The sequence below is a fragment of the Lactuca saligna genome, chromosome 4, assembly GCF_052625555.1.
Source record: "Lactuca saligna cultivar CGN05327 chromosome 4, ASM5262555v1, whole genome shotgun sequence".
Taxonomy (NCBI): Eukaryota; Viridiplantae; Streptophyta; class Magnoliopsida; order Asterales; family Asteraceae; genus Lactuca; species Lactuca saligna.
Genome location: NC_136420.1, coordinates 153,150,470 through 153,160,676, shown reverse-complemented (window position 1 = coordinate 153,160,676; position 10,207 = coordinate 153,150,470).

Here is a 10,207-nt window from a genome sequence, read left to right as displayed (position 1 = left end):
GTGCGTTGATCAAGTCCACCACAAGAGTGACAAAGATATTCGTCATGATTTACTAAAGTTTAGTAAATATGATTATACTTATAAGATTAAGTGTAATTCTGAGTTGATTGAAAGAGTTTCAATGAATAGTAGAAAGAATAAAGAAAAATCAAGTAGGCAGAAAGATAAAAGTTTCTCCTTTCTAAGAAGAAGGGAGAGTACCTTTTATTGTGTTTTATGATCAGTCTTAAAGATTAAGAACCATGTCTCAACAGATCCTCTAAGTGAGTCTTAGTGAAATTGCATGTCTAAGAAGAGGAATCAAGTATTGTAGAAATGGTTAAATCAATAAGTCAATCATACTTCGTTCCAATATCAAGTCTTAGAGTCAAGATTGTGACATTGAGTGAAAAGTTTTAAGTAGGTTTATAACACTAATCAAATGTGGAACTTGGAAAAGTTTTCTTATTCTTACACATTTGAAATTGGTAAGTTGTGCTGTCTTGGGTAAGACAAAGACCAACTAGGACCAATTATGTGAAGTGTTTTGTCTTGATAAGAACTACACTAACTCTTGAGTATTTGCTTTGTCAAGAAATGTTTCTTGACAAGAGAATCTTATATGTCAAGGAGTCAGTGGGAATCTAAATGGTCTTGAAAGGTTTCAAGAACAAATCAAGAATAAACCTTATCGATCATCACTAGCACACGACTTGAGGTTGACAACCTATCGTGCTGACATTATTTTGTTTCTGTGCCATTCCAATTGAATTAATTATGTATGTGAGTTCTATGATTTCTAATTTGAATGCATAATAAAGCCTTAGTCGATGGAAAGTACATTGATATGTAAGGACAAGTTACTAAACTACTTGGAAGACATGGTGGGCACTTGTGTTACTATAGGGCAAGAAATCATGATTAAGAAAGTTCAGTCCATATGAGTTTGGATTTGTCGCAAACCTTGGTTTTGGCAAATTCACATGGATAGGAACTCATACACCATAAGATCTAAGTTTCATAAGATTCCCTCCTTCATGAAAATGACTGTGAGTAAATGCTTTCACTAAGAGAGATTTTAAGAAGATAGAGATTGTGAAAATTGTATTCTTAAATTCGATTATGGTTACGACATCCCTTTCCATAGTTCGAATTGTGAGATTTGGCAATTAGTTTGAACATTTGGAACTTAGTAACATAAGTTCTAAATTGTTTAAGCACACATATAAGCTATCTAAGGCAAAGGTGTATAAGTTTAAGAAGCTTAGATAAAGGCTTATCTAAGCATCTGGTATTAAAAATATGAATTTCAGAAATTCAATAGGCATTGTTTTTCTGGAAGCTCATTTGTTTTCTGAATAAATGTCAAAGCTAGTGGGAGCATAAGTGTTATGCTTGTATGATAATAATCATCATGATAGTGGGAGCATAAGTATTATGATTGTATGATTATTATGGCGAGTATTGCAAGTTAGCAATATTAATTATAGAAAAACAAAGATTCAATTTACAAAGTTGCATGAGTTGAAAAATTGTTTTTTTCTATAATTAAGGGAGAGAATATTATACTTCGTTTCAAAATCTAAAGCTTAGATTGAGAAATTTTAATATTTTCAGTCAAAGGATACATTGTGTGTTCTTAAAATTCGATTATGATTACGGCATCCCTCTTCATAGTTCGAATTGTGAGAACATGACACATAAAATATTATGGTAAAAGATTGGTAAAGTATCATATCTTTATGTAAGACATTATGCATCGTGTCTCATACGCTTCGGGTATAGGATCGATTGCAAATGCTATAATATTTACCATTCTAAAGTTTTTCCAAATGTCTAGCGCATTAAGAGGGAAAAAGGACTAGAATTGGTTTTGACTAAAATAATTAAACAACTATCAAAGGACGATCCAAAGTTCGTTGAGGATTGGTTGCTTATGAGTAGTTGGGAGTATGGTATTGGATGGACCATATCGATATTATTATGAATAGATAAGATTCTATTAAGAATGAGTTGTCATATGGCAAATGTGGAAATGTTTCCATATTGGGAGTTGGATATTGAGAATCTATGTCTAGATTAGAAACTTTTATGCAAGAAGGATGTTCAAAAGAATGCACTTTGAATGTGAGACTTCACGTCTATAGAATTGTCTTGTAACAATTTCCGATAGAGTACTTTGTAATTTCATTGGCTAAGTCTTGGTGACTTTTGTGCTATGATTTTGCAAAGGGATCATTGCATAAAATGTTAGAATCTAGCATATTCTAGTACTGGCAAGAACCTTGTGTTCTTACACTAATAATTAGGATTAAGGAATTGTGAAATGAGCATCATTGGAAAAGTTTTCAGGTGATCTATTTCACAAAGCATGGACCATAGGAAACAAAGTGTGCATGTTTAGAGCATGGGACAATTGTTGTTGTAATTCAAGTAATAAGTTGATTATCCGAAACATTAAATGATAAATAATGAGTAATCAATATGGTGGATAAATAGAAGTGTTTTATTTACTCTCACAAGTTTGGGGCCATATAGGATTAAGTATTATTGTTATGTTTCAGTTTGCATGTTTTGACTTCCAGAATAACTAGGTTATTCAAACATCCACAGTCGGTCCTACGTTGGGAGTAGGTATGAATAAAGACTTTCATGAATTTGTCTGTAGATTGTCTGAAGTGTTTAGACATGGCACAAGTTTGCTGCAGAATTCATGAATGCTTTGATAAGATTAGAGTATTGGATTAAACCCACGCTCACTTGGATCACTTCATGGTCTTATCACGAGTGATTAGTGAGACGATAATATTGTATATTCTTGAAACCGAGACATGTGAGTTGTCATTTGTTGGTCGGTTGCACATTGATAATAAGTAAACGCACCAGTAACTTGGTGTTATAAAACTTATTGTTATGTATGATTCGATCAGTAAATGCAAGCGAGCATTTGAGTCAAAGTTTATCCATTCCTTTTACCCAAAGTGGGATAAAAGCGATATCTATGGGCCTCTCGATGATTTAGTGATGACACCTAAGCGCTTGGCCAAGCCGGGACTAAGTTGATGTGTTCAATTGTAGTCTGTTGTCAGTCGTCATAAATCGGAAGTCGGGAAACAGTATAGAGAGAATGATTGAAATTCATGTCTTTTGTCTATACGATATCTTGAGAATGGATGAATATATAATCCCTTATCTAGAGGACACGCTATCTGATAAGATCAGAGTTGACAGCGGCTTTTGAAAGCTACGATTGCTGATCAGGTTCTGAAGTCATACGAAAAATAGTTATTAGACTTATCCAAGTGGGAGACTGTTGGATTAGTGTCTAAGTCCATAACTATTTTGGTATGTACTTGACCCGATTATGAGCATGGTCCTTTTGGGTTGCCTTCACCATAGAAATATGTAGGATGATTTAAGGAGAGAAAGGTTTAAATATGATTTATTAATATATTATGAGTATAATATATTAAAGGAGAAATCATATTGTTTAATTAATATTAGTCAAGAATTAATTTTGTAGCTAAAAGAGATTAATTAAATTTAGGGGACTGGACTGCAATTATTGGATAATTGAGTTATTGGGCTAAGGAATGCTAAAGGAATAAGGGGTGAACGAAATTATGATGGGAGCCCATCATATTTTCGTCCATAGCCTTATCCAGAAGGTTCCATGGGCTGCTTAGAGTTTAAGTTGTCCATTAGGGTTTTGACTGAAACCCTAGCAGCCCACACAAGTATATAAAGGACCCCTTAGGCCCCAAAAACGGTGACAACTGATTCTCTAGGGTTTCTAGTCGTTTTTGGGCAGCCTCATTTCTTCTCCTCTTCATCCAAGTCGCATAAGGTGTTTGTGCTTCATTAGAGGCATAACACTTAAGGCACTAAGCTTTTGAAGCCAATCCAACCAAGGAATTGATTGTTATTGCTATATAACAATCAAAGGTAATTCTCTAAACCCTAATTCAGTTCATAATATGTTAGATCTAAGTTTATTAGTCTTGGATTCAAAGCATGTATAATAGAGAAACCTAGATCCAAGCATTAGGGTTTGTATGAGGACATAGGATTGTTCTTATGCATAAAACCCAACAATTAGATGAGGATGTTTATGGCTCAACCAGAAGTTTTTGAACATGCCAAATTCCCTAATAAGGTGTGCAGGGTTTAGAAGTCCATCTATGTAGTGAAACAAGCATCTCGTAGTTGGAATCTTAGCTTCCATGAATAGGTCATAAAGTTTGGATTTTCTAGATGTAAGGATGATTCTTGCATGTATGTTGAAGCTAGTGGGAGTGTAGTGACATTTCTAGTTTTATATGTTGGTGACATACTCCTTATAGGAAACAATGTTCCAACTTTTCAAGAACTAAAGTCTTGGCTTGGGAAATGTTTACCTATAAAGGATCTAGGATAAAATATTGAAACGGTTCAATATGGAGAGTTACAAGAAAGGGGATTTATCCATGCATCATATTGTCAAATTGAGCAAGGCCTAATGTCCCAGAAGTGATAAGAGTCAAATCTCATATGTAGGGGTGCAAACGAGTCAAGCTACTCGCGAGCTACTTGGGATCGGATTGTTAAAAGCTCGACTCTAAATCGATTTTAAACGAGCCCGAGCCAAGCTCGAGCTTAATATTAAGCTCGCTTATTAAACGAGCTCGAGCTTGAGCCTATGTCATTAAGCTCGATTAGGCTCGCGAGCCTAAATGAGCCTTTACATAATATAATTTATTATTATTTATATATATATATATATATATATATATATATATATATATATATTAAAATAAAAATATATTATAGGAATTACGGATTTAGGGTATTAGTAAACGAGCTCGAGCAGAGCTTAAGCTTATTTAGGCACGTCAGATAACAAACGAGTCGAGCTCGAGCCCGAGCCGAGCTTGGATAATTCTTTACGAGCTCGAGCCGAGCTCAGTACAAGAAAGCTCAGATAGAGCCGAGCTCGAGCTCGAGCCTCATATAACTTAAACGAGCCCGAGCCAAGCCTGGCTAGGCTTGGGCTCGGCTCGGCTCGTTTGCACCCCTACTCATATGCTTCGGCTATTGGATCGATCATGTATGCTATGACATGTACTCGGTCTAATGTGGCTTATGCTTTGAGCATGGTTAGCAGATATTAGGGAAATTCTGACATAACTCATTGGATTGTAGTGAAAAATATTCTTAAGTATTTGCAAAAAAAATGTGTGATCTTAGATTTTGTTGGCAAAGATAAACTTAAGGTGAATAGTTATAGTGATGCTAGTTTTCAAACAGATTGGGATAACAGTTATGTGCAATTTGGATGGGTATTTTTATTGAATGGTGGAGCAGTAACTTGGAAGAGTTCGAAGCAGCAGATGGTGGCTGATTATACTTGTGAATCAGAGTGCATCACATCAAGCGAGGTGGCAAAGGAAGCGGCATGGTTAAAGAATTTCATTGGTGATTTTGGAGTTGTTCCATCAATCCAAGAACCCATGGATATTTTCTACGACAACGAGGGTGTGGTTGCTTTGACCAAAGAACTAAAGGATCATGGTAGATCAAGGCACATCGCAATAAGCGAGGTGACGAAAGAAGCAGCATGGTTAAAGAATTTCATTGATTATCTTGGAGTTGTTCCATCAATCCAAGAACCCATGGAGATTTTCTATGACAACGAGGGCATGGTTGCTTTGACCAAAGAACCAAATGATCATGGTAGATCAAGGCATATCCAAGGTTGTATAACTCGTTACTCGATACCTGTTCGGCCGACTACCGACTAACGAGTACTCAGGAGTACTCGGTGAGTACTCGGATTCGGTAATTCATGTATAAATATTTTTAGGGAACTTATATATGTCAAAATCATAAGTTCAAATCTTAAGTTGATTGAAATATATAACAAATTTAGATATATGTGAATACAAAAAAAACTGAAAAACACATAATGGTTTCACTTCGTGAACAATTACAGAAAATTTAAGATATATATATATATATATATATATATATATATATATATATATATATAGTAATATAGTAATAATCACATATGTGTGTGTTAAATAATAGATCGTTAAGTATATTATAGATATGAACCACCGAGTTGACTGGATTTTACAACATTGCTCAGTTCAGTAAGGGGCCGATCAGGGAGTACTTGGGATTCTGTAACTCACCTCGGTAAGGGGCCGAGTAGCGAGTACTCGGAGGAGTAATCGGCCAACTCGGCGAGTTTTACAACATTGGGCATATCGGAAGGAAATACCATTACATCTGACATCAAGTTGAAGAAGGCAAACTCATGGTGAATCGTGTATCATCAGAGGATAATCCTATTGATCCTCTCACAAAGGGTTTGAGCAAGATTAATCACTTCGAGCATGCTAGAAGCATTGGTCTAAGAGATGATTTTAGATTTTAGATTTTGGAAGTTAGTTGATAGTTTTGAAACAATGTAATAATAATAAATTGTAATTTAATGGTGATTAAATAATATAAATTTATTTATGTTCAAATTGTGTGATACCATTTGTCGATTAATTTATTCTTGTGTTTCACTTTGCATGTTTTACTTCCCGAATATTAGTTTATTCGAAACACCACGGCGAGACATACTTTGGGAGTAAGTATTAATTTAAGACTGTCATTAATCGTTTGTAAATTGTCCATAAGAATTGGACATTGCATATAGATTTCTGCAATATTCATGAGTACTTAGAAAATGGGGATTTTGAGTATTGGTTAAACTTACGCTTAGAGATAACTTCATGGATTTAATCACGATTAATTCTAAGACGATTACATATTTATTCGTAAAACGGAGATATATAAGTCATAGTTTACGAATCTGTTGTACATTGGTTTGCATCAATGTATTCGTAACTAGATGGTATAAAATGTATTCATATTTGTGACTAGATGAGTAAAATGTGTGATTATATAGTTAAAGTTTATTCGTTTTTTTTTTTTTGCTTATTAAGGAAAAGCAATATCTTTGGGACCCTCTGTTATTTTATGTTGACATTATAGTGTTGGGCCCGGCTGAGACTAAATTGATGTGTTCAATTAGTAGTGTGATGACGTCATCACAGATCGAGAAATCTGGAAATAGAAATTTGGATCATGAGATTGATTCTTATCCATGTCTCGTGTCCATACGATATCAAAAAGAAGGAAGGGATAGTTGATTGCTTATCTAAAGGCTGACGTCTGATTTTATTAAAGTTTAGCATTGTGTTTGAAAACACACTTTACTGATTATTCTAAATTATACTGGCAGTTATAGTTAGCGATTTATTCAAGTGAAAGACTGTTGGATTAAGTATCTAAGGTCTTAACTAAATTAGTATAATCTTAAATAATAATAGAGAAGTCCTTTTTGGGTTGTCCTCATAACTAGGAAATAGTTTGGATTGATTATAAAATAGAGACAAATGATTTACTAATATATATTATGTGATTGATATATTAAATGGAAATAGTAATAAGTAATTAAAAATTAATCAGAATTAATTTGGAATTAAGTCTAGGTTAATTAGAATTAAATAGAGGTATAAGGGTTGGACTGCAATTGTTCAACATTTGAGCAAAAGAGACAATCCAGAACCTTCTTTAGGGTTTTTGAAAGCCTCCAACTCAGATAAGGAAAAAGAATTAGAATAGGGATAAACAGGGCCGGTCCATTGTTTTTTACTACCCGGGGCGAGATAAAAAAAATTATGCCCTTATATGTGTACCGTACAATAACAAAAACATATAATCAAGCAAATGTAGTATATTCTAATATAAAAAATGCAGTAATTTTTATAATCAAACAAATAATACAAACAAAATATACAAAAAAACACCTAAAACGATGTCTTCGCGCATTTTTTGAAGCGAAAACATCTCTTATTTTACAATAATCAATATTTTTTTTTAAAAAATCACTTTCAATACTTAAAATTGCTAATCCATTCAATCTTTCTTGAGTCATGGTACCTCGGAGATACGATTTCAAAAGCTTCAATTTTGAAAAACTTCTTTCCGCGGAAGCAACCGTAACCGGCACCGCCAATAATATCCTATATGCAACCAACACATTAGGGAACATATACATTCTTCTTGCATACTCCATTATTGAATAGATGTCCAAGGACTTCGACTTTTGTATGCTTCATCCGGCAACATTTTTTGCAAAAGTTTTAACTCAATGAATAAATCATCTCCATCAATATCATAATCTTCACCATTTTTCAAATTGGAATCAAGATTTAAACAACATTTCTTTAATTCATCATCAACTAAAGAAACTAATTTGGAACCATCAAACAAAAAACCAAATATCGATTCAAAATATTGCATTTGTTCAAATCTACTTTTCAATTGAACAAGAGCCATATCAACAAGAATAAAAAATAATCCCTTTTAAATGCTTCTTGAGAAGATTGGTGTTCTCTTTCGGTATTTGGAATTTCATCAAAATGTTGTTTTCTTTTTTATTGCGTTTTTGAGGAAATTCGGGTTTAACTTTAACATTATTTGCTATTTCTTTTGCTTCACTAATAGCAAAGTCAAATCCACTTTCCCTATATCCTTCAAAATAATTAATTAACCCCTCTAAATTTTTTACAACAACATCAAGAAGCATTTCTTTGGATTGTAACTTTTTGCTTACCAAATTAATTTTGTACAAAATATCATACCATATAAATAAACTTAAAATAAATTCAAAACTAGAAAATTCACCATTTACTAGTGAATCAGCATCTCTACACACTTGTCCATTATCACTTATTATAGATAGTTTTTTTAAAGCTTTTCTTATTTGATAAAATTGTGTTTTTATTGCTTTAACACATTCAATATGACTTTCCCAACGAGTAGCTGATAAAGATTTAAGTGTTAGATCATCAACAAACTTAAGTAAAACACTCCATCTTTTGGTTGAATTAGAAAAAACATTATAAATCGTTTGACATGTACCAAAAAAAGTTTTTGCCTTTTAGCAAGAATTTGTCATGTCACACAAAACCAAATTTAAACTATGACATCCACAAGGCATATAAAAAGCTCTATTATTTATATCAAGCAATCGTTTTTGAACACCTTGGTGTTTACCTTTCATATTTGCCCCATTATCATACCCTTGACCACGAACATAATTAATATCCAAATCAAGAGATTTTAGGGCATCTTGTAAAACATTAAAAAGACCTAGACCGGCTGTATCTTCTACAATCAAAAACTCTAAAAAAACTCTTCAACTTTTAATGGAACACTTTCCAAATCTACACATCTTATAATCAAAGTCATTTGTTCTTGGTAACTAGCATCCGGAGTGCAATCAAGAATTACAGAAAAATATTTTGCCTTTTTGATTTTTTTTATAATTGCACATTTTACCTCGGATGCTAACATTTCAATTAATTCATTTTGAATTTTATGACTAAGATAATGATTATGTGTTTCTTTGTCTTGAATCATTCGAAAATGTTCTTTCATTACCGGATCCCACTCTGCAATCGATTCAATTACACTTAAAAAATTATCATTTGAGTTTTCATAAATTTTTTCATTTGTACCACGAAAAGCCAAATTATTTTTTGCTAAACATTTTACAACAAAAATAATTCTAACCATAACTTCTTTCCAATGTTTGGTATCTTTTTTTTATCATTTCTTGAATTTCTTTGTCAATTGTTTCGTTTTTATTTAACCTAATTCGCGTTTCATTCCATGTTCTTAAATTATCCATATGACCAGAACTATTTTCATGTTGTTTTAATGTTTCACTAAGATGTTTCCAATCTTTAATTCCTTCGGTTTTCAAACTACTTTTAGTTCGACTGGTTTTAAACAACTTACAACGAAAACAAAAAACTTTATCAATTTCTTTTGATTACACTAACCATTTTCTATCAAAAGAATCACCATTTCTTAGTTTCCGAATGAAAAAATCAAATGAAAAATGTCTACCAAGTGAATCTTTTGGAAAAATTGTGTTGGTATCAACTTCTCTATTTGGCTCTTTTTCTATTAGTAAATCTTTCATTTTTTAATCTAAATCATCCCATACTCTAGGATCAAAAATAAATGCCGATAATCTGAAAATTAAAATATACAATCAGAAATACAAATCCATTTTCAACAACTATTGACTAATAACACTACAATGATTCACATGATCATATCACAGAAACGAAAACAAAACAAAACTTTAGAAAATTAATTCAGAAATTTGTATCAT